The following is a 26,022-nucleotide window of genomic DNA, read 5'->3' on the forward strand; positions in this document are numbered from 1 at the left end:
TTGAGTGCGTACGCGGAACTTCCAGGTCACCACTTGAAGTCTACGCTGGACCTCATCTCTACACCTTCCGTCTCATCATACCCGGAGGATCCTACCTCAGGCGACGACGAGTGGGCTGGCGCTGATTTCTCCGGGTGTGGCGACCCAGAAACCTTCATGCGCTTCTTGGAGGCCAGCAACTATTGTCTCGGCTACTCCGACTCCGACGACGGAAGCTACGACCCGTCACGAGAATGCTTCAACTTAGAAGTCTGAGGCATGCCGCATAACGCCCAGGGGGACGCAGGGCCCTCTAGGCAAGAGAACGCAACTCCACCTCCCAATCCAACTCCCGAAACCAATCTTGGAGCCCGTGGGGTAGCATCTGCCCCTGCTGGGGGACACCATCCTGACCTCGCACAGCTCGATGAGCTGGAGGCCAGGCTCGAAGAAGAGCGCACACGCCTCCGCCAACTCCATGAGGCCCTGGTCCGAGAGCCGTCAGGTCGCGGAGACGGGGGTGAAGCCAGACGTCGCGCCCGTGACGTCAACCGTCGCATTGTCGAGGACCAAGGGGGAGACGCCCCAGTCTTCAGCACGACCAGCCAGAATGTGATGGCCGCCGCACTCCTCCTCAGGGCGATGCCCGAGCCTTCGACTCCTGAGGGAAGGAGAGTGCGCCAGGGACTGCGTGGCCTCCTGGAGCAGGCTGTGGTGCAGAATGCGGAAAGTTCTGCCACACAATCCCATAGCACGAGACGTCATGGGGAACGACCCCCTCCTAACAAGGCACCAACGATACAGGGTCCGCCACCCCCTAACCCACAAGGGGCAATAGGGCCCCGTCAGTACACGAGCGCGTCGGAGCTGACGCGGACGTACGGGCCACCCTCGAGGCCAGGCGACGTGACAGGGACGAGGCCGAGTCCCGACGTTACCGACCACGCCGAGGCGGGAGGTACGACCCCGATCACGACCGAAGCACGTCACCAGAGCCTTCGGGTCCCCGCGTCTTCAGCGAGGCCATACGCAGGGCCAAGTTCCCTGCGCGATTCCGACAGCCCGCCAACCTCGTCAAGTACTCAGGAGAAACTAACCCTGAGCTCTGGCTGGCGGATTACCGCCTGGCATGCCAGCTAGGCGGGGCAGATGACGACCTGCTCATCATCCGCAACCTCCCACTGCATCTGGCCGAAACGGCCAGGGCGTGGCTTGAGCACCTTCCTGAGCGCATGATCCACGACTGGGCCGACCTGGTTAGGATCTTCGTTGGGAACTTCCAGGGCACGTACGTGCGCCCTGGGAACTCCTAGGACCTCAGGAGTTGCCGGCAGAAGCCCGATGAGTCCCTTCGAGATTTCATCAGGCGATTCTCCAAGCAGTGCACCGAGCTCCCCAACATCACGGACTCCGACGTCATCGGAGCCTTCATTTCTGGCACCACTTGCAAAGAGCTCGTACACGAGCTCGGACGCAAGACCCCCACGAGCACTAGCCAGCTGCTCGACATCGCCACCAACTTTTCCTCAGGCGAAGAAGCAGTTGGCGCCATTTTCTCCGACAGCACAGCCAAGGGGAAACAGAAGGCTGAGGCCACCGAGGCCTCGGGATCGCGCGACCCCAAGAAGAAGAAGAAGGGCCGCAAGGGGCGGCAGGGTCAGTCGGACGACAACCTGGTCGCCACGGCAGATCGCAAGAACCCCAAGCGGGCTCCTGCTGGCCCCGGTCTCTTCGACGAAATGTTGAAGAAGCCGTGCCCCTATCACAGGGGGCCAACCAAACACACCCTTGAGGAGTGTACCGTCCTCCGTCGATACTATACTGACATCATCTCCAAGGAGAGTGCCGAAGAGCCTCCCAAGGACGACGACCCCCAGGGGGAGGTTTTCCCCAAGGTCAAGAACTGCCTTCTGATCTTTGGGGGACGAGCGGCTCGCCTCACTGCGAGTCAGAGGAAGCGCGAACTCCGAGAAGTCTGCGCAGTCAGCGCGGCCGCGCCCTCGTACCTCAAATGGTCCGAGAGCGCGGTCACGTTCGACAGACAGGATCACCCAGATCGGATCCCCAATCCCTAGAGTTACCCTCTGATCGTCGACCCCATCATCGCCGAGACCCGTCTCACTAAGGTACTGATGGATGGAGGCAGCGGCCTCAACATCCTCTATGCCAAGACTCTGGCCCTCATGGGGATCAGCAAGTCCCAGCTGAGGAACGACACCGCGCCATTCCACAGAGTGGTGCCGGGGCATCGCGCCCACCCCCTCGGACAGATCGATCTGTCCGTCTGCTTCGGGACCCCGACAACTTTAGACGGGAGGTCCTCACTTTCGACGTGGTCGGGTTCCCGGGGACTTACCACGCGATCCTGGGACGACCATGCTACGTCAAGTTCATGGCCGTCCCCAACTATACCTACCTCAAGCTCAAGATGCCAGGGCCAAAGGGCATCATCACCGTCAGCACGACCAGCCAGCACGCCTACCAGTGCGACGTCGAGTGCGTCGAGCAGGCCGAGGCTCTGGCTGAGTCTCTGGCCATCCTCACCGGCCTCGGCGACTGCGACCAGGACGTCCCCGACCCCAAACATCACGCCGGGAGCTTCGAACCGGCGGAGGAAACTAAGCTAGTCTTCCTTGACCCCGGAACCTCTGAGGGCAGGGCGTTGAGGATTAGCTCCAGCCTCGACCCCAAATAGGAAGTAGTGCTCGTCGACTTTCTCTGCGCGAACGCTGACATATTTGCGTGGGGCCCCTCGGACATGCCTGGCATACCGAGGGAGGTCGCCGAGCACTCCTTGGACATCCGAGCCGGCTCCAAGCCCGTGAAGCAACGCCTGCGCCGATTCGACGAGGAGAAGCGTCGGGCCATCGGGGAGGAGATCCACAAGCTGCTGGCGGCCGGATTCATCAAGGAGGTATTCCATCCCGAGTGGTTAGCCAACCCCGTGCTAGTTAAAAAGAAAAATGGGAAGTGGAGGATGTGTGTAGACTATACTAGTTTAAATAAAGCATGTCCAAAGAATCCCTTTCCATTACCTCGTATTGATCAGATAGTTGACTCTACCGCGGGATGTGAAATTTTGTCTTTTCTTGATGCTTATTCCGGCTACCACCAAATCAAGATGAAAGAGTCTGACCAGCTCGCGACTTCATTCATCACCCCTTTCGAGATGTATTGCTACGTAACCATGCCTTTTGGCCTCAAGAACGCAGGGGCTACATATCAACGATGTATGCTCCAGGTTTTTGGGAACCTTATAGGCGAAACGGTAGAGGCTTACGTAGACGACATTGTCGTCAAGTCCAGGAAAGCGAGCGGCCTGGTTGCTGACCTGGAAGAGACATTCCGATGCCTTAGGGCGAAAGGGATCAGACTCAACCCCGAAAAGTGCATTTTCAGGGTCCCCCGAGGCATGCTCCTTGGGTTTATTGTGTCTGAGCGGGGGATCGAGGCCAACCCAGAAAAGGTCTCGGCCATCGCAAACATGGGCCCGGTTCGTAACCTAAAGGGAGTACAGAGGGTGATGGGATGTCTAGCCTCCCTAAGTCGTTTCATTTCTCGCCTCGGGGAAAAAGGGCTGCCTCTGTATAGGTTACTTAGGAAATCTGAGCACTTTTCCTGGACCCCCGAGGCCCAGGAAGCCCTTGACAAGCTGAAGGCTCTGCTCACCAACCCTCCCATCCTGGTGCCCCCCGCCGAGGGGGAACCACTACTTCTCTACGTCGCAGCCACTGATCAGGTGGCCAGCGCAGCTATCGTGGTCGAGAGGAAGGAAGAAGGGCACGCCCTGCCGGTCCAAAGGCCGGTATACTTCATCAGTGAAGTACTCTCCGACACAAAGACCCGATACCCCCAGATCCAAAAACTACTCTACGCAGTAGTGTTGGCCCGGCGCAAGCTCCGACATTACTTTGAATCTCACCCGGTCTCGGTGGTATCGTCTTTCCCCCTGGGGGAAGTGATTCAGAACCGAGAAGCCAACAGAAGAATTGCTAAGTGGGCCATAGAGCTCATGGGTGATGGAATCACCTACGATCCTCGGAAGGCCATAAAGTCCCAAGTTCTGGCGGATTTCATGGCAGAGTGGATCGGGACTCAGCTCCCCCCACCACAAATCCAGCACGAATGCTGGACCATGTACTTCGACGGGTCCTTGATGAAAACTGGGGCCGGCGCGGGCCTTGTCTTCATCTCACCCCTCGGGGTAAGGATGCGATACGCAATCCGGCTCCACTTCCCTGCTTCAAACAATGCAGTGGAGTACGAGGCCCTTGTTAACGGTCTCCACATCGCGATCGAGCTTGGGATCAAACGGCTCGACATCTGAGGCGATTCTAGACTCATCATCGATCAAGACATGAAAGAGTCTAGCTGCCATGACCCCAAGATGGACGCGTACTGCAAAGCGGTTCGATGCCTGGAAGAAAAGTTCGACGGTCTCGAACTTAACCACGTGTTAAGGAAGTATAATGAGGCTGCCGACGCGCTCGCCAAGATGGCATCCGAGCGGGCCACGGTCCCCCCGGATGTTTTCGTCAGCGATCTCTACAAGCCTTCCGTCGACTACAATGACGACGGGGGGTCAGACGAACCCCCAAGCAAACAGAGTTCCGACCCCAAAGACGCTGCCGCTCAAGAACAGGAGGCCATGGACATCGAGCCAGAGCCACCTGCACCTGACGACTCGCCTGACTGGCGCTACACTTTGCTTCAACGCCTGGTCGACGGCACTTTGCCCCTAGACCAGGCCGAAGCAAGGAGTGTGGCTCGTCGTGCCAAGACCTTTGTCCTCCTTGATGGAGAGATGTACAAGCGAAGCCCCTCGGGCGTCCTCATGCGGTGCATCCCACGTCAAGAGGGGGTCAAGCTCCTACAGGACATTCACTCGGGGGCTTGTGGCCATCACGCCGCACCTCGGACGTTGGTAGGAAATGCCTTCCGACAAGGTTTCTACTGGCCCACCGCCGTAGCCGACGCCACGGAGATCGTCAGGGCCTGTAAGGGATGCCAGTTTTTCGCTCGGCAGATACATCAGCCCGCCCAGGCCTTACAGACGATCCCCATCACCTAGCCTTTCGCTGTCTGGGGCCTCGACCTGGTCGGGCCTCTGCAGAAAGTGCCCGGGGGCTTCACCCACTTGCTTGTCGCAATCGACAAGTTCTCCAAGTGGATCGAAGTCCGACCCATTACAAGGATCAAGGCCGAACAAGCGGTGTTGTTCTTCACAGATATCATCCATCGATTCGAAGTGCCGAACTCCATAATCACCGACAACGGCACACAGTTCACCGGGTGAAAGTTCCTACAATTCTGCGACAGACACCACATACGTGTGGACTGGGCGGCGGTGGCTCACCCCAAGACCAACGGTCAAGTGGAGCATGCCAATGGCATGATCCTCCAGGGTCTGAAGCCCAGGATCTTCAACTGTCTGAACAAGTTTGGGAAAAGGTGGCTCAAAGAGCTACCAGCCGTGGTCTGGAGTTTGAGAACCTCCCGAAGCCGAGCCACAGGCTTCACCCCGTTCTTCATGGTCTACGGGTCGGAAGCCGTCCTCCCCACTGATCTGGAATATGGGTCCCCGAGGGTACAAGCCTACGACGAAAATAGCGGCAAAACGTTCCAAGAAGACGCGCTGGACCAGCTGGATGAAGCCAGGGATGTAGCCCTCCTACACTCTGCCAAATACCAGCAGGCCCTCCGCCGATACCACGCACGACGAATCCGAGGCCGAGCCTTTCAAGTCGGCGACTTGGTGCTAAGGCTCAGACAGAGCAACAAGGGTCGTCACAAGCTCACACCCCCCTGGGAAGGACCTTTCGTCGTCGCCGAGGTTCTTCGACCCGGCACCTATAAGCTCGCCAATGAAGTGGGAGAGGTCTTCAAAAACGCATGGAACATAGAACAGCTATGTCGCTTTTACCCTTAGAGCTTTGTAAAAATTCCTTTGTTCATTCATTACCTTCGAGGAATAAATCAAAGTTTAAGTTATCAGAAAGCCTCAGACCTGCCAAGCAGAGTCCGAGCCTCCCTCGGGGGCTACATGGGGGGAATCCCCTATGTCGACTCCGAATCTTTTTTCTTTTTTCGCGCAAGTTAAAAGAACCCCGACCCAAGGTCTTCCTCCTTCCTAAAAAGACTTAAGAAACCGAAAATCCGTCCCCTAAATCTTAAGGCATGAGCCCGAGGAAGGATCTGCGCTCACGAGCAAAGACCGCCTCTACTCACCTTAGATTCGGGGAATGAATTCGGACTTCCAAGAGTTACTAAGGAAAAAGGAAAAGCACTTAGGCTCGGGGACTCTGACTAGCGCAAAACTCTAAGTAGCTCACCCGACCTCGCGCTGCCGAGGTCGGATCGGCATAAAGAGAAAGAAGATAAGACACTTAGGAAAAAATCTCAAAAAGAGCAGTTATACAAATATCTACAGTCAACATTAACATTGTATATATATATATTACAAGGCCCACCGGCCCCAACACCCACAAAAAGAAAAAAGAAAACTAAGAAACCTACTGCCCTGTCTGCCCAGGTCCTTGAGCCCCGAGGGGGGGAAGCTCCGCCTCATCATCGAAGAAGGCGGCCAAGGCGTCTCCAGGGACGGTCGCGGCGTCGTCAAGCCTCTGCACCTCCTCCTGGGCCTCTGTTTCGTCATCAGGGAGAACGTAGCCCTCACAAACCGCCGGCAAGTCAATGCCGGCATAGTGAGAGCTCACCACCGCTAGGGCCTTCTTCACCCCTGTGTGGAGTGCCTCCCTCATCCTCTCCCCGGCCTGGGAGTAAAGGGCTTCGATCCGGCTGCGCAGCGATGACCCCGACACCGATACCCCGAGCCCCTCACACGCCGAGGTGACCACAGCTTCAAGAGCCGAGCGGTCCGAAGCCTCGGCGTCGAGGGACTTTTGCAGGGCCTCGGCAGTAGAGGTCGCCTCAACCACCTTCATCTCCAATTCTGATTGAAAAATACAACAAGAAATAAGGAGTCAGGAAAGACCAATTCAAAAGTACAAAAGGGTCCAAGGTAAAGGGCGTAAGTCCTACCCTCGGCACGCTTCTCGTGCTCCGCCGAGCTCTGATGCCAGCGGGCCACCTGGCTCAGAGCCCCGCCTAGGTCGGTCTGAGCTTGGTTCAAGGCGAGGTCTTTTTCGGCGAGCAAAGCTTCAAGCCGAGCAACCTCACCCTTGTACCCCTCAGCCGCTGCCTTATGCACCTCGGTTTCCTGGGCAAGGACCCCAATCCACTCCTCTAGGGGGGCGACCTTGTCCCGGGCCTCCTGAGCCTCGGAAGCCAGCGCCGAGCACTTCTGCCGAAGCTCGGCAGACATCTCGCACTCCTTTGCGAGCTCCCACTCAGCCGCCTCCCTGGCGGCCCTCTCGTTCTCAAAGGACGCCCGAGCGTCCCTTTCCCGACGGAGAAATACTGACTTCTCCAGGGAGGTGGCCTTGAGTGCCTACAAGATCAGAGGTCACACAGGTAGTTAATATCGCAAAGCAAGGACAAAACTACTTCACAACACGGGTAAAAATCTTACCTGAGCCAGATTGAACATGTCACGGCCCACGAGCTGAGAAGCTCGGTTGAGGGCCTCGACACCAGCGCGCCCGCACGCGTCCAGACCCTGCCAGAGGTAATTCTCTGATGGGTCGTCCAGAACGAATCTGGCTCCCCCCTCGGCATCGCCGAGGTTGGGCCAGATTACGGGGCTCTTACCCCATCCGACATCTTCCTCCCTTCCCGCCGCGAGAGCCTCGGGCACCGCGCTCGACGCCACGATGGCTCGGCCTTCCTCGGCATGCGCAGGCCGGGCCGCACCTCCCAGGTCAGCATCCTCCTGTCCTTGGGGCTTCGGCGCCCCCGTGTCCTGCCCCTGGTGGCGCCCTCCCTCCTCGAAGCCCGGCGGCGGCGGCGACGCGGGCCTAGCCGACCCAGGAGTCGACTGAGCCCCCCTCTTCACAGCCTTCAGGGGGCCAGCGCCACCGAAGGCGCTTTTTGCTTATGGCTGGGGGAATAACTCTAGGTTAGAAGAAAGAGAAAATCAAAAAATCAGCAGAGGGATCAGAAATCCTACACATACCTCGCTCGGGGAGCAGACTTCTTCTGGGAGCTCGGAGCTCCTTGGTGGCCTCCCGCAGCACCTGAGGCCGTCGGGCCGACCTCCGCCTCGCCCACCGCCGGCGCAGGAGGTACCACGATGGTCTCAGCCGGCGATGCCTCCACCGAGACGCCGGTCCCCGCCCCGGACGCTGGGGAGGGCTCGGTCAGAGCCTCTGGCACTACCGGTTGAGGTGGCGCCTCGGATCCGACCCCCGACGCCTTCTCCCCCTCTTGAGGACCCACGGGGGCTGAACCCTCACCAGGGGCGCTGTCCTCGTCATCCACGATGATGTGGGGGACGGCCTGTCCGCCCCCCGGTGCCTGGATCCCTGCCACGTATTGATCAGATTGTCGATTCTACCGCGGGATGTGAAACCCTTTCTTTCCTTGAAGCATATTCTGGTTATCATCAAATAAAAATGAAAGAGTCCGACCAGCTCGCGACCTCTTTCATCACACCTTTTGGGATGTATTGCTACGTGACCATGCCATTTGGGCTTCGAAACGCGGGAGCCACGTACCAACGTTGCATGCTCCATGTATTTGGCGAACACATAGGGTCAACGGTCGAGGCCTACGTTGACGACATTGTCGTCAAGTCAAAACGGCGAGGGGACCTGATCTAGGATCTCGAGATCGCTTTTAGCTGCTTGCGCACCAACCAGATCAAGCTCAATCCCGAGAAATGCGTTTTCGGCATGCCTCGAGGCATGCTCCTAGGATACATCGTTTCGCAGCGCGGCATCGAGGCCAACCCCGAGAAAGTCTCGGCCATTACAAGAATGGGGCCGATCCGAGACATCAAGGGTGTGCAGAGAGTCACGGGATGCCTGGCGGCTCTGAGCCGTTTCATCTCGAGAGTAGGAGAAAAGGCGTTACCGCTGTACCGACTCCTGAAGAAGGTCGAGCGCTTTTCTTGGACCCCCGAGGCCGAGGAAGCTCTAGAAAAACTGAAGAAAATGCTGACCTCGGCACCAGTCCTGGTCCCACCTCAACCTACAGAGCCGCTACTCCTCTACGTCGCATCGACGACCCAGGTCGTCAGTGCGGCAGTGGTGGTTGAAACACAGGAGGAGGGTCATACGCTACCGGTCCAAAGGCCAGTCTATTTCGTCAGCGAGGTGCTTTCGGAGACCAAGGTGCGTTACCCCCAAATCCAGAAGCTGATCTACGCCGTAATCCTTGCCCGCCGCAAGCTGCAGCATTACTTTCTCGGCCACCCCATCACGGTGGTCTCGTCTTTCCCTTTGGGCGAGATAATCCGGAGCAAGGAGGCCACGGGAAGAATAGCTAAGTGGTCAGTCGAACTCATGAGTGAGACTCTCACTTACGTGCCTCGCAAGGCCATCAAATCGCAAGCCCTGGTGGACTTCATCGCGGAATGGACAGACTCCCAGCTCCCCCCGACCCAGGTCCAGGCGGAACTGTGGACGATGTATTTCGACGGGTCACTCATGAAAACGGGGGCCGGGGCTGGTCTGTTGTTCATCTCACCCTTGGGCGTCCATATGAGGTATGTCATCAGGATTCACTTTGCCGCATCCAACAACGTCGCGGAATACGAGGCCCTCGTCAACGGTCTCAAGATTGCCATCGAGCTAGGAGTCCGACGCCTCGACGTCCGAGGTGACTCCCAACTCGTCATCGATCAGGTAATGAAAACTTCGAGCTACCACGACCCGAAAATGGAGGCGTACTGCAAAGAAGTCCGTCGACTCGAGGACAAGTTCCATGGCCTCGAGCTCATGCACATCGCTCGATGCTACAACGAAGCAGCTGATGAACTTGCCAAAATCGCGTCGACCCGAGGCACGGTACCACCTGACGCGCTCTCGAGAGATCTCCACGAGCCATCCGTCGACTTGGGCTCGGGGGCTGGCGTCGACGCCGCTCCCGCCTAGCCAACCGACAACGTCGACACGCTGCTGACCTCAGCAGAGGTGATGGAGGTGGAACAGCGACCCGGTCGACCGTTCGACTGGCGCACACCATTCCTCGACTGCCTAATCCGCTGCGAGCTGCCAGAAGATCAGTCAGAGGCCCGTCATATCGCTCGACGGGCCAAGTCATATGTGATCTATGGCGAAGACAATGAGCTATATCGACGAAGCCCGACGGGGGTCTTACAGCGTTGCATCACCGTGGAAGAAGGCCGAAAACTCCTCGAGGACCTACACTCGGGGGCTTGCGGCCACCATGCTGCTCCGCGGACCCTTGTAGGGAACGCTTTTCGACAAGGCTTCTACTGGCCGACGGCTGTGGCGGATGCCATCGAGCTCGTACGCTCGTGTCATGGGTGCCAGTTCTATGCCAAACAAATGCATCTGCCTGCCCACGCTCTTCAAATGATCCCCATCACCTGGCCGTTTGCGGTATGGGGGCTCGATTTAGTAGGACCTCTACAAAAGGCGAAAGGAGGGTACACCCATTTGCTGGTGGCCATTGACAAGTTCTCCAAATGGATCGAGGCTCGACCCATCACCAACATCCGCTCCGAGTAGGCTGTCCTTTTCTTCACCGACATCATCCATCGGTTTGGGATTCCCAACGTCATCATCACCGACAACGGCACCCAGTTCACCGGCAAAAAGTTCTTAGATTTCTGCGATCAGCATCACATCCGTGTGAACTGGTCCGCGGTGGCTCACCCTCGAACTAACGGCCAGGTCGAGCGTGCCAATGGCATGATCTTGCAGGGGCTCAAACCAAGAATCTACAATCGCCTGAAGAAATTCGGCAAGAAGTGGGTCGAGGAGCTTCCCTCGGTCCTATGGAGTTTGAGGACAACGCCAAGCAGGGCCACAAAGTACACCCCGTTCTTCATGGTCTACGGCTCTGAGGCTGTCCTCCCCATAGACCTCGAGTACGGGTCACCTCGACTCAAGGCCTACAACGAGCAATCAAACAAAGATGCTCAAGAAAACGCGGTCGACCAACTCGAGGAGGCTCGAGACATGGCCCTCCTCAACTCTGCTAGATATCAGCAGAAACTTCGACGCTACCACGACAAGCATGTGCGCAAGAGGGACGTCAACGTCGGCGACCTAGTCCTACGACGCCGGCAAAGCAATCAAGGACGCCACAAGCTGACTCCACCTTGGGAAGGCCCGTACGTGGTGGCCGAGGTCCTGAAGCCGGGAACGTACAAGTTGGCGGACGAAAAAGGGGCAATCTTCACCAACGCATGGAACATCGAACAGCTACGTCAATTCTACCCCTAGAAGTTCCAAACTTACGTTCCTACGTACATTTTGTACCAAGTCTTTGTGTTGATGCAAAACTGATCTGCAAACACAAAGGGCTAATACCCGATTCAAACGTTAAGGCGTGCCAGCCGATTTGACCTTACTATCGGCAAAGGTGATAACTCGAATACTTTAGTCCTGACAACAGCGATGCGCCCGGATGTCACGGCTAAGAGGTACTCACGCGGAACTCGAGAACACGCCGAGCTTAAGTCGACGAATTCCTAAGAACTCGTAATAAAAAGAGAAAAGTATGACGAAGTCGTCGAAAAGTAGATGCTGGAATATGAGTAAAAACGTGTGTTTGATTGATTTTTCGATTCATTATTACAATGCCCTAGGGTTTATATTTATACCCTGCTCAAAGAGCTACAACCAGACACGATTAGAATTCGAATTCCAAATTACACGGAATCCGTATACAAAACGATGCAAATAATTAAGGAAATAACAAAACTATCCCTCGTGACAAACCGAAACTCCTCCACATGACAACTGGCAGCTTCCAGACTCCTCCTTTGCATCATCGGCAATCCCTTTGCCATAGTCATCGGCAGACCTTTTTATCTAGCCATCGGCACCATATTACTGCCTGTGGACTTAGTCACATTCAACCTCTCCCTCATCGGCAACCATCATCATCGGCAACCCGCTTTGTAAACATCGTACTGCCACCTTATCCTGCCATCCTAGACACGTGCCTAGAAACGGTGTCAACACATGCCCCCCAGTTTCGGAGTATAAAACTATTAATGCTCCGAAATTCTCTGCAGTAATGATGCCTTTTCCCGCAATTAATGCTCCTAATCTGGTAACCGACAACCTCAATCTGGACAACTCTGATCCTAATCCTCCGCGGATTCCTCGAAATCCCCAACTTCCTAAACGGGCATTTTCTCAGTCGTACATCGGCAACAATACCGTTACAAAGATCTGCCGATGTCCTGACCAGGATATTCGCACAAACAGTCACTTCCCCTCTATCCGCCCATCGGCAATATGACCGTTACAGAATATCGCCGATGGACCGACCAGGAGATCTCGCACAGTAAAATATCTTCAGATAATGACCGCTTCCCGTCAAATCACCTGCACAATCCCTGGATTACCGTGCGAACAGTTACCATATCCACATGAGTACCCTCGGATTTCTCGGATGCGGCAAAGAGATAAGTCGGATTTACCCTTGCCCATTTTGTCCTATAAATAGTTCCTTCTTGGGTACTCCTCCCCCATCACACCATTCTACTACCCAACTTTACTTTCCCAGCGGCGGCGCCATTTACAACCTTCAAGACCTCCGACAAGCACTCCTCTTCATCAACTCCGGTGCCCTCCAACGTCCTCTTCACGACAAGATGGCCATTGGCTTCGTCGTCCCTGAGGTCAGATCTCCATCTCATCTTCTGTATTTTTTATTCCTGTTCATCCGCGATTCACCTTACTGAATATTCTCCTTTTCCTTTTTCTTTGTATTTTTATTCCCCCAAAATCACTAGGAGTTGTCCAATAAAATTGTCATCCCCACCGATCAACCACACCTTCAATGTCTCGGCCCTCTAGGGGATTCAGATCCAACCAACCTTATCAACGCAGAAACCAATAGGATCCCCTTTAGAGCCGAAAACTTTTCTTTAGATCTGTGGAAAGACACTTTTCGCTCTTGGCCCAGCCCTACCGTAGGGTGGAAAGACTGGTTCTTGAGGGTCAGCAATTCTTATGAAGTCCAGTGGGGCGAAAGGAAGCTAGCCCAATGCATTAGGCTATCCATTGCCGATATGCACAGGAACGAGTCACTGCTGATAGCTGCGTCCTACTTTTGGTCAGACACCCTCAATGCCTTTGTTTTTGGCCATGGCCCTGCTTCTCCTACCCTTGCCGATGTAGCCATGCTCACTGGTCTAGATATATCTTCTGCCGATAGCACCCACTTATTTGATACTGCCCCCAGTGCTAAAGTGGAGACTCGCGCTATCGGCGGTTGGTCAGGGTACATTCAGAAGTACCGCGGGAGAGGGCCTGTCACCATAAAGGAGCAAACCACCTTTCTGAACATGTGGCTGGACAAGTTTGTATTCTGTGGTCGATCGGCAGGACCGACTTCCGTCTATCTATCGGCAGCAGAGAGACTGGCTAACGGTGGCCAATTTCCTCTCGGCCGATACTTGCTCGGCGCTGTTTACCACCTTCTCCATCAGGTAGCCCAGAAACTCCTGCTTGGCCAATCCATCGGCAACTTGGGAGGCCCCTGGTGGTTTATTAATATGTGGCTCAATCTGCACCTGCATAAGCGCCTTGATTTCAACTTGTTCTCACAGCACTTCCCAAGAGATATAGCCGAAAATCATGTGTTGGGTGAAGAGGAATCGGCAACGCGTGCCCCCTTGAACTTTGGCGAAGCCGTCATAGTCCTACCTGGTTCACGGAGTAATCCGGATCAGATCGGCCGATTCTTCGAGACTCTGTATGAGGGTTTGGCCAGAGATGAACGACCATGGTTGGCTTATGATGACCCAGATAGCATGCTCCCTCTGACCTTCAATCCATTCGATGAAGCTCTCGACAGGGACAATGAGGCGATGATGGCAATTGTAACTCCCAGAGCCATTCCAGTGAATTTCTTCGGTAGCACAAAAACTTCTCCCCAGACTTATGAATTTTACAATCCATCGGCATTAGCTCGCCAGTTAGCTTTCGGCCAGTTGCCAATCGCACTTCCTTATGCCGATGTGATAAAACCCAGAGAAACTATCAATAACTTTCTTGAGTGGAGTCGAGTAGCCCAACTACCACCAAACGCCGATACAGATGTAGATCTATCAGAATGGGTTCCAGCTGCTTTTATCACTCAGGCATACAAGTTATGGTGGGCAGAATGGAAAGAGCATCTATTCTGCAGATCGGCCCTTTCATACCGCGGCATGATCGACCCCGAATACGAAATTCCCGATGACACTGTAAGTATCTCCAACCGATGTTTCATTTTTTCAACATTATTTCCATCAGTAGCTTACCCTTGTATTCCTTTTGCAGGTTGATAACATCCCCTCATCGGTTAGCAGGAGTGGCAAGCCGATCGACTTGTTTCCATCAGGCCCGATTTCCTCAATCAGCCACAATGCTCCCATTCTGGCTTCCATCGTGCATCGGGGTGTGCGCCTCAGGAAAGTTACGACCAGGAGAACCCAGACATCACCAACGGTAGCTGCTCCCACTCTAGCGCGGGCTTTCAAGGCAATTTGTCAAATCCTTATCTTTTACGCTGACTATCTTTATATCGGCTTTATTTATACTCATAAACCCTTGTTCGTTATTGCAGCAAACCAGTGCATCGGCAAAGGTCACACGTCAAGGTGCCGATGCCACCCAGTCCAGCCAGCCAAAGAGGAAGGGTGTCAAGAGCACCAGGGCCGAAACGAAACGCCAAAAAGTGGCAACTCCCTCTCTTCCTCCGGTATCTCCAATCCCAGTGGAGTCTTCTCCTTCTTCTCCAGAAGTCCAGATACAGCAAGCGCCATCTCCCCAACCAATGCAGGAAGCACCACAGATGGAAGAATCCCAGCAGGAAGAGCCTCAAACAGAAGGTACATCAGTTGATGTAGGTGAACAAACAACAGGTCCGGTGGGTCCAATTATATCATCGGCGGTTCTCCCTATTGAGACAACCGTTGTTCCTCCTCCAGGTAACATGCTTTAACAATACCGTTGCCGATGAACTTATTTTCATTTAGTCTCATAACCCTTCCTGTCTTCTTTCAGTCGATATCGTCCCATCGGCAACCTTAGCCGATCAACCTGTAGTTCCATCGACATCTTTGGCCGATCAGCCCGCAGCTCCGTCAGCACCTCCCAGTCCAAGGCAAGAGATCGCCTTGAAGCAAGTAAGTCACTGTTTACCGCCAGCATTATTTGCCGATTCTCCGAATATGAGCTAACCTTGCTTTCCCTCCCAGGAACAAGATTCTCCCGATAGCCTGTTTTCCTTCGCCATCGATCTCTCTGAAGAAGAAGGCGAAGAAGCAAGCTCTTCTCAGACAGTTGGCATTACATCGGCAGAGATCAGGGCCAGGCTGGAAGAATTGTCAGTTCTCCTCCACTAGGATACAACGCATTTGGTCGATGACTCCGACCCTACCAAGACCCTGTTCAGAACTCTCAGAGGCCAAATCACAGCCGACGTCGAAGAAATCCTATTCCAAGCCGCTCATCTGGAGAGTCACTAGCTGCAGTACCAGAGAGCTTCTCGGCGTCTTGCCGATAGAGCTGCTCAGACTCAACTCTCCGATGAAATGAGGAAAGAGAAACTCCTGACCGATGAGAAGCACAAGAACATCGGTATCCTGAGATCTTCAGGAGATGCGCTGAAGCAGAAGATATCCGATCTATCGGCAAGAAGAGAATCCCTGTTGGCGGAACTCAAGGAAGTGGAGAACGCCTTATCCCAAGCCCAACAGGAAGAGAGCCAATTGCCAGAGACCATCAGGCTTCCTGAGCACGAGCGAAACGTTCATGGTCGCAAGGCACTTCAACTGAAGAAGAAGCTGAAGTCGATAGAAGGTTCTGCCGATGATGACATTAAGGAGATAGAAGCAGCCAACCAAATCCGGCTACGCGCTATATCGGCAATCTAGACGCTGCTTAACACATAGAGTTTCCATCGGCATTGTATCTGCGCTTTCCTGCTTCCTCAGCTTTTAGTCTAGCCGATAGGACTGTTATCGGCGCCTAAACTTTTGAGACACCAAGTCTTGTCCCCAAGCATTTGGATCCAGCCGATAGGAGTGTTATCGGCACCTAAACTTCTATGCATCGACCCATATACTGGGGTAGTACTTCTTTAAATATTTGCCGTTTAATGCTCTGGGAAATTCAATTCCTTCGAGGGTTTCTAGAATGTAGGCATTACCAGGAGCCGATCGACTTATCCGATAAGGACCCTCCCAATTAGGAGACCACTTTCCAAACTTCGAACTTTTGGTCCCAATTGGTAAAATTAATTTCCATACCAAATCCCCATCGGCAAACTCTTTAGCCTTCACTTTCTTATCATACCATCTAGCAACTCTCTTCTTATTTTCTTCTATACTCATTAAAGCTTTTAACCGATGCCCTGCTAGATCGTCCAATTCATCGGTCATCAAAGTGGCATAACCATCGGAAGTTAATTGATCTTGAAAAGATAATCGCCTAGATCCAGCCTTAATTTCCCAAGGCAACACTGCATCATGTCCATACACCAATTGATAGGGTGATACCTTGGTCGATCCATGACAAGCCATCCGATAAGACCACAATGCTTCATTTAATAATGTATGCCACCGCTTAGGATTTTCTTCAATCTTTCGTTTAATGAGCTTGATAATTCCTTTGTTAGACGCTTCGGCCTGCCCATTGGCTTGAGCATAATAAGGAGAAGAATTCAACACTTTAATTCCCATATCGAATGCGAATTCATCGAACTCCCCCGATGTGAACATGGTGCCCTGATCGGTAGTAATCGTTTGGGGAATCCCAAATCGGTAAATAATATGCTCCTTCACAAAATCAATCATATTGGCCGATGTGACTTTCTTCAAAGGAATAGCTTCAACCCACTTAGTGAAATAGTCAGTGGCAACTAGAATGAACTTATGCCCTTTGCTAGATGGTGGATAAATCTGGCCGATCAGATCGATGGCCCATCCCCGGAACGGCCAAGGCTTTATTATAGGGTTCATAGCCGATGCGGGTGCTCTCTGGATATTACCAAACTTTTGACAACCTTGACATCCCTTGAAATATTTAAAACAATCTTCAAGTATGGTTGGCCAAAAATATCCATTCCTTCGAATCATCCACTTCATCTTAAAAGCTGACTGATGCGCTCCACACACTCCTTCATGGATTTCCCCCATCAAACTTCTAGCTTCATCATCACCCAAGCATCGGAGAAGAATTCCGTCGATAGTTCGATAATACAATTCATCTTCAAGGAGCACATACTTGGTTGCTTGGAATCGAACCCATCCTTCAACTTTTTTGGATGGATCTTTTAGATAATCAATAATTTCTTTCCTCCAATCACCGGCACCGACTGCCGATGTCGCATTAATCATTGGCTGATATCCCGAGGCATGCTGAGCTAACCGATTAGCGTCTTCATTATGCAATCGGGGAACATGCTCCAACCGGAAATCCTTGAATTCCTTTAACAGTTGCATACTTCTCTCGAAATAAGTTATGAGAACTTCACTTCGGCATTCATAGCTTCCGGCCAATTGATTTATAACCAACATAGAATCCCCGAATATTTCAACAGCATCAGCACGAACTTCTCTTAACAACTCTAATCCCTTGATCAGAGCTTGATACTCAGCCTGATTATTTGTTGATGTGGCAACAATCGGCAAGGAAAACTCATACTTCCTCCCCTTAGGGGAAACTAATACAATGCCGATTCCTGCCCCCCGGTCACAGGTAGATCCATCAAAGAAGAGCGTCCAGGGTACAATTTCCAAGGTTTCCACTAGACCGCAATGCTGAGTCACAAAATCGGCCATAATCTGCCCTTTGACTGCCTTAGCCGATTCGTAACGCAAATCGAACTCCGATAGCGCTAAAATCCATTTACCGATCCTACCACTCATAATCGGCATAGATAGCATGTATCGGACCACGTCATCTTTGCAAACAACAGTGCATTCGGCCGATAACAGGTAATGTCTCAGCTTGATACATGAAAAATATAATCACAAGCATAGTTTCTCAATGGCCGAATACCTGGTTTCAGCATCAATCAACCTCCTACTCAAATAATAAATTACCCTTTCTTTTCCTTCATATTCTTGAACTAAAGCTGAACCGATAACCGATCCATCGGTAGATAAATACAATCTGAAGGGCTTCCCTTGTTGAGGTGGAACTAGAACTGGAGGATTTACCAGATACTTCTTGATTTCATCCAGAGCCAACTGCTGTTCTTCTCCCCAAATAAACTCTTGATCGGCTTTCAATTTAAGAAGAGGACTGAAAGCACGAATCCTGCCAGATAAATTTGATATAAATCTCCTGATAAAATTTACTTTGCCGATCAAGGATTGGAGCTCGGTTTTGTTGGTAGGGGCCACTATTTTATTGATGGCTTCAATAGATCTTCGACTAATTTCAATACCCCTCTGATGTACCATGAAACCAAGAAACTGCCCTGCCGATACACCAAATGCACACTTGTTGGGATTCATTTTCAATCCATGCTTCCTTGTGCACTCTAACACTTTTTGTAAATCGGCAAGATGCTTTGAGAAATCTCCAGATTTAACCACCACATCATCAATATAAATCTCTACGAGCTTGCCGATGAACTCATGAAATATAAAATTCATAGCCCTTTGATAAGTAGCACCAGCATTCTTCAACCCAAAAGTCATGACTATCCATTCAAATAGCCCAACATGACCAGGACACCTGAATGCGGTTTTTGGAATATCCTCCTCCGCCATGAATATTTGATTGTAACCGGCATTACCATCCATGAAGCTGATGACCCGATGACTAGCCGCAGCATCAACCAGCAGATCGGCGACAGGCATTGGGTATCCATCCATCGGCGTAGCTTTATTGAGATTCCTGAAATCAATGCACACCCGAAGCTTCCCGTTCTTCTTGTAAACCGGAACAACATTGGAAATCCATTCGGCATACCGACACTGCCGAATAAACTTAGCTTCAATAAGTCTAGTGATTTCGGCCTTAATATCAGGTAGAATGTTAGGATTACATCGGCGGGCTGGTTGCTGATGTGGCCGAAATCCAGACTTGATGGGTAACCGATGTTCAACAATTGATCGGTCTAGACCAGGCATCTCTGTATAATCCCAAGCAAAGCAATCTTTATATTCCTTTAACAAACTAGTCAATTGTCGCTTACTCTCGGGATCTAATTTAGCACTAATAAAAGTAGGCCTAGGCTTATCACCACTACCTATATCTACTTCTACCAAATCATCGGCCGATGTGAATCCCTGGCCTAATTTTCCATCATCGGCGAATCTATCCATTAAAAACCGTCGTCAGAACCGACTGCTTGGATCGGTGGAATCTCATAGTCGGCAACTTTGAGAAAATCTTTCTCCCAAACTTCTCCTGAAATGCACCTGGTCCTTTCGTAAGTATCCGCTTCTGCCGATGCGATAACATAAGAAGAATCTCCTGGGACAATCTCAATCTTGTCACCTACCCACTGAACCAAGCACTGATGCATTGTAGATGGGATACAACAATTGGCATGAATCCAATCTCTTCCCAATAATAAGTTGTAGGCACCTTTTCCGCTGATCACGAAAAAAGTTGTCGGCAAGGTTTTGCTGCCGATGGTCAACTCTGCACATATCGCCCCCTTGACTGGAGACACGTTTCCTTCAAAGTCTTTGAGAATCATATCGGTCTTGGTCAAATCTTGATCCCTTTCCCAAGCTTCCGATATACTGCATACGGCATAATATTAATAGCAGCTCCACCATCAACTAGGATCTTGGTCATTGGCTGCCCATCAACCCTTCCTTTGAGGAACAGAGCTTTAAGATGCTGCCTCTCGTCATCGGCAGGTTTCTCAAAGATAGCCGTCATCGGATCCAGAGCCAACTGAGCTATCTGATCAGAAAATTCCAACTCATCATCACTGGCTGGTGCAAGAAACTCCATCGGCAACATGAAGACCATGTTGACGCCTGCCGATGGACCTTCCCTCTTAGCGTCTGACGGCTGCCGACTTCCAGAGTTCTCTCCCTTGTTTAGCTCTTCTTGCCTTTCATGTTGCAATCTCCTTTTCTGTGTCTTGGTTAATCCTCCAGGGCACCATGGAGGAAGTGGCCTTTGCCTTGCCGTCGGGCATCGGTTCTCCCTTGACTCCATACGATGCGTGTTAGCATCCCTGCAAAATATGAATTCATCGGGAACCCGCGCATCAGCCATTTCCTCGAGCTCTTCTTGGTTCCTGGGAAAATACTGGACATGGTCACTAAGTCTGTTGTGCCCACTAAATCTGCCCCCCAGCCGGTCATGAACTGACACCCTTCCTCTGATCGGCCCATTAAATCGCCGTTCATCATTATGATAATGCCGATCGATCCTATCGTACCGATCATAACCGTTGCACTCAGGGCAGTCTCTGACAGTAGGAAGCTTGATATTTTCCTCCCAACAATGGATGAAGAATGGACAATTCCAATGATCCCTGTGCCGATTCCACTCCTGTCGGCGTCTTTCTTCTTCCCGTCGATAATCTTCCAGATGGCGCCGATACCGATCTTCCCGTTGTTGCCATTTTTCTCGAGGCCTTCTATGAGTTATGACGATACCAGATCGAGGAAGCCTTCCTGAGCTAGTTCCTTCCTGGACCAAGCCCTTACTTCTTGCATCGGCAGTAGTAACTTGATGCTGAGGATCTACCGATGCACTCTTCTCAGCTGTCTCCGATGTTAAGACCTTAGCCTTCCCCTTAGCATCCAACATGTTTGTCGGGAAAGGATGTTGGTCTATCTTCATCGGCTTCTGGGCTTTGGAACTGTCAAACTTGATTCTCCCTGACTCTATAGCCGATTGCAGCTGCTGTCTGAATACTTTGCACTCGTTGGTGTCATGGGAAGTTGCATTATGCCACTTGCAATATCTCATCCTCTTCAACTCTTCTGCCGATGGGATCACATGGTTAGGTGACAGTTTGATCTGACCTTCCTAAAGTAGAAAGTCAAATATCCTATCAGCCTTAGCAGTGTCAAAAGCAAACTTCTCTGGTTCCTTCTGCCCAAAAGGACAAGACATCGGCTTCTTGTTTTTTACCCACTCTGCCAAACCGATTACTGGTTCTTCATCAGAATCTGAGCTTGTTGCTTCATCAACAAATGACACTTTCTTATTCCATGCTCTCTTAGGCTCGAAAGGCTTGATGTCTTGATCAGAAATCCTCTGCACCAAATGACTTAAACTTTCCAACTCCTGAGAGGCATACTTATCCCTGATATGTGGCAACAAACCCTGGAAAGCCAAATCGGCTAGCTGCCGATCATCCAGAACCAGGCTATAGCATTTATTCTTGACCTCTCGTATCCTCTGCACAAATCCCTCAACCGACTCATCATTACGTTGCTTCAACTTGACCAAGTCGGTGATCTTCTTCTCATGAACCCCCGAGAAGAAGTATTTGTGGAATTGCTTCTCTAGATCGGCCCAAGTAATTATTGAGTTGGGAGGTAATGATATGAACCAAGTAAAGGCCGATCCAGACAATGATGACGAAAATAGACGAACCCTCAATTCGTCCCTGTAATCAGCCTCTCCACATTGAATAATGAACCTGTTGACATGCTCCATGGTTGATGTGTCGTCCTGTCCGGAAAACTTTGTAAAATCCGGTACCTTGTACCGATGTGGAAGCGGGATCAAATCATACGCGGGAGGATACGGTGTCCGATAAGAATAAGTGTTGACTTTGGGTTTTATCCCAAATTGTTCCCTCATTACTTCAGCAATCTTATCGGCCCAATATGCATCGGCATCTTGCCGATGAGGCGGCTGCGGATCTGGCACTTGGTGGCGAACCTCCACGTGTCTGTTCGGGGCGTGATCTGCACGGAACATTGTATTGATCACCTGTCCTCCAATCTGCGGACCACCAAACTGCTGTCCACCGATTGGCTGTCCTCCGAGTTGCTGTCTAAAATTCATTGGCTGGTTGGGAATCCCCTGACCTTGGAACCCGGGATAGACCTGCCCTTGCTGGAACCCTGTAGTCTGGTAACTCTGCTAGGGCGATTGTGGAAAGGCTTGCTGTCCAAGCCATCCATTATTAGCGTTCATCGGCATAGGTGCTGCCGATGATTGGTAATTGGGTACCGTCGTTGAATTGACATACCCCGACTAGGCCATAGGCCTCTGTTGCATCAGTATTGACTCTGCCGATGCGTTGGGCATCTGGAACATTGAATCTTGAGGATTTCCAGTGTGAGGCCTTGCAGTAGTAGTTGTGGTATACTGAGGACTCTGGTTCACCGGCGCATTGGGAGGTGCCGATGTCATAGGAGTTTTGCCCCTCATGTCAGTTATTTGTGATGTTCCCGGCGTCAACTCTGGAGGCATATCGTAACCCCACCAGTTGGGAGGAAGAGTCAACCCTGACATTGCCGATGCCAACATATCTGTTGTCAGTTTATGCTACCCAACTGAAATTTGTGGGTTGGTTGCCATCGGCATAGATAGTGCACCAGTAGTCCCCGATGTACTTGGAGGGACGACAGATTGTGCACTTGCATTCGTCAAGGCAGCCGATGGAGCCGTGACCTCTGGTGCCGTTGGCTGATGATGGGAGGGGCCCACATAATCTGGTGGGATTTGTCCTTCCTTGAAAGTTCTTGCCACGGCATTGAAAACCGTATTAGACAGTACACCAGCTTGGTTAATCAACGCTCGATTGATGGCATTGTCAACCATATCTTGAAGCTTGCCAGGATTGGCGTCAAAGGTGACCTGCCGTGGTGCCGGCAGTGCATCTTTCTGGACCACTTCACCACTCCTGTTTATGCTGAAAGACCTCAGGCATTGCTGCTTGAACTCTTCCATGGCTTGGGCAATAGCTTGCTTCTGCTCATCCTTGAGGTTGGCCTCCGTCACGGGGATGACGTTCTCTTGATCGAGGTCAGAGATTGACATGTTGATCTTGATCTTGAATCTGGTCCCACCGGGCGTGCCAAAAGATGTGTTGATGCAAAACTGATCTGCAAACACAAAGGGCTAATACCCGATTCAAACGTTAAGGCGTGCCAGCCGATTTGACCTTACTATCGGCAAAGGTGATAACTCGAATACTTTAGTCCTGACAACAGCAATGCGCCCGGATGTCACGGCTAAGAGGTACTCACGCGGAACTCGAGAACACGCCGAGCTTAAGTCGACGAATTCCTAAGAACTCGTAATAAAAAGGGAAAAGTATGACGAAGTCGTCGAAAAGTAGATGCTGGAATATGAGTAAAAACGTGTGTTTGATTGATTTTTCGATTCATTATTACAAGGCCCTAGGGTTTATATTTATACCCTGCTCAAAGAGCTACAACCAGACATGATTAGAATTTGAATTCCAAATTACACGGAATCCGTGTACAAAACGATGCAAATAATTAAGGAAATAACAAAACTATCCCTCGTGACAAACCGAAACTCCTCCACATGACAACTGGCAGCTTTCGGACTCCTCCTTTGCATCATCGGCAATCCCTTTGCCATAGTCATCGGCAGACCTTTTTATCTAGCCATCGGCACCATATTACTGCCTGTGGACTTAGTCACATTCAACCTCTCCCTCATCGGCAACCAACATCATCGGCAACCCGCTTTGTAAACATCGTACTGCCACCTTATCCTGCCATCCTAGACACGTGCCTAGAAACGGTGTCAACACTTTGTAAACGAATGCATGAATAAATAAAGTCTTTCCCTCGAGCAACTTCTTTTTGCGCCAAAAGATTTACAAGTCATGATCTCGACGTTAGAAGGGGGAGCCGACTATGACCCATCATAGTCAACACCCCCTCGGGGGCTACCAGGGGGACGACCCCCACCCCGTGCGTCAAAAAAGCCAAGAAATTTTCTTTTTTCTTACTTAGTAAACCTTGCACGATTCGAGTAGCCAAGGCACCTCGAGCCCCTCAAAGGCCGAGGGACAACGAGCCTGAGAACTCCTACGCCCCCGGGTTACGGAAACTCTACTCACTTCCTCACCCTTGAGGTGATCGAGGTTGTTTTTGACGAAAGATCGAACAAGGAATACAAACGTAGGAACAAGCAGGAACAAAAGAACCTCGAGTGGAAAGACATATAAACATTCAACAATTACAAAAAGATATTGTGTCGCTTAGCAATAGAATTAACAAAGTATCATACAAGGGGCCCCAGGCGCACTGAGCAGGCTCGCAGGCCTCAGTCCGTGGCACGATCCTCACCGCCCTCGCCTCCGCCCGAGCTAGCCTCAGGAGGGAGCACCTCAGGCTCAAAAAGCTTAGCCAACCTTTCCCCAGGAGCCTCCGCTTCGTCGATCAAGGCATGGAGCCTCTCCTCGTTCTCCGCGTCGGTCTTGGAGATGTCGGTGACGAAGCCATGAGACACCACCTCCATGTCGTAGGAGAAGCCCGAGCAGACAACCGCCATCGCCCGCTTCACCCCGATGTGGAGGGCATCCCACACCCGATCTCGCAGCGTCGCGCCTATGTAGCACAGCTGGTCGACCAGGGCGTCGCCTCGAGCACCCTCCCTTGACTCATCCATAGGCTCGACCTCCCAAGAGGTCGAGAGATCACTTATCGCCGTCCGCACTCGACGGTTCAAAGCAACCTCCGCCTCGAGCTAAGCCTTGGCGTTGCGAGCCTCGGCTTTGGCGGCCAGGAGTTCGTCCTTGAGCCCTGTAAAGGCCAGTACAAGAGACCTTAGGAAAAACCAAGCACACCTCGAAAAAAGAAATCTGATAGAGGAAACGTACCGCGTACGGTCTCCTCTAGGGCCGTGTTTTCGCCGACCAGCCTGGTGTTGGCCCTCTCGATCTCTCTGTTGGAGCGTGCCAGCTCGGTGTTGGCAACGCAGAGATCCTCGATCGCCTTGCCAGCCTGAACAGTAGCCCCGCTCTTCTCCAGCAGCTCTCCCTTCAGACGTTCAACGTCGTCAGAGAGCCTGCGGGATTGAGCCCGCTCTGCCTCGAGATCTTCGAGGGCCTTCTTCTTGGTTTCCTCCGCGGCGCTCCTGGCGATCTCGCCGTTCACGTGCTCCACCTTCATGCTTTGGAAGGACTCTCGAAGGGAGTCCAGGTCGGTTTTAAGAAGGCCCTTCTCCTTGTCCAGATCTGCGATAACGCTCTTGTAAGACAGGACCTCCTCCTGGGCTTTGGACGCGGCCTCCTCGACCGTAAGAGCCCGCTCCCGCAGCAGCATCGTCTCCTCCTCCGCCTTCTTCGAGGCCTCTCGAGCCTCGGCCAAGGCAGCCTCCCTCGCGTTCTTCTCCTCCCCGAGCGCTATGAGATCCTTATAAGCTTGAAGGAGCTTTTCCTGCGACTCGAGGAGTTGATCCTTGAGGAGGGGGAGCTGCTCCCAGCCGCCTCTCGTGGCGTGTATGAAACTAGACTTGATGCGGGAGGTCTCCTTCATATCCTGCGAACCAAGGATCGAACGGTTAGAGCACAAAACTGAAAGGTTTCATAAGGATTGAAGATCGAAAAAACACTCACGAAGTAAGCCGGCCCAAGCCCGTTGTTAATGACGTCTGCCAGGAGCCCCACCACATGCTTCATCCAATGGCGGAGCTCCTCGACGTGTTCCCACTTTTCCGCCTCCTTCCGGTCATCCAGGAAGATGTTCGGCTCGGACGGGTCATGGGAGGCCCGGATGCGGATCCGATCAGGGCACCAGTGCTCCATCTCCCGGTCGGCTCATGCCTTGACGCCGCGGATGAGGTCCTCGACGGTCTCGAGGGAGCCCCCATGGCGCAGGAACAGGTCGACGAGGCATGGGAAGCGCCCGTCGTCGTCCACCGTCTTCCAAGTTCCGTCCTTGGTCCCCGACATCCGGATCTCATCCTCCTCGGAGGGAAAGTGGTCCTCCCATGCCCGACGCTCCTAGAGGAACCCTGGGGCGATCCCGTCCATGCCGTAGATCGTCCTCTTGATCTCGGACTCGGGGTCGGTGGGGGTGCG

The sequence above is a fragment of the Sorghum bicolor genome, chromosome 3 (assembly GCF_000003195.3).
Source record: "Sorghum bicolor cultivar BTx623 chromosome 3, Sorghum_bicolor_NCBIv3, whole genome shotgun sequence".
NCBI classification, from domain to species: Eukaryota; Viridiplantae; Streptophyta; class Magnoliopsida; order Poales; family Poaceae; genus Sorghum; species Sorghum bicolor.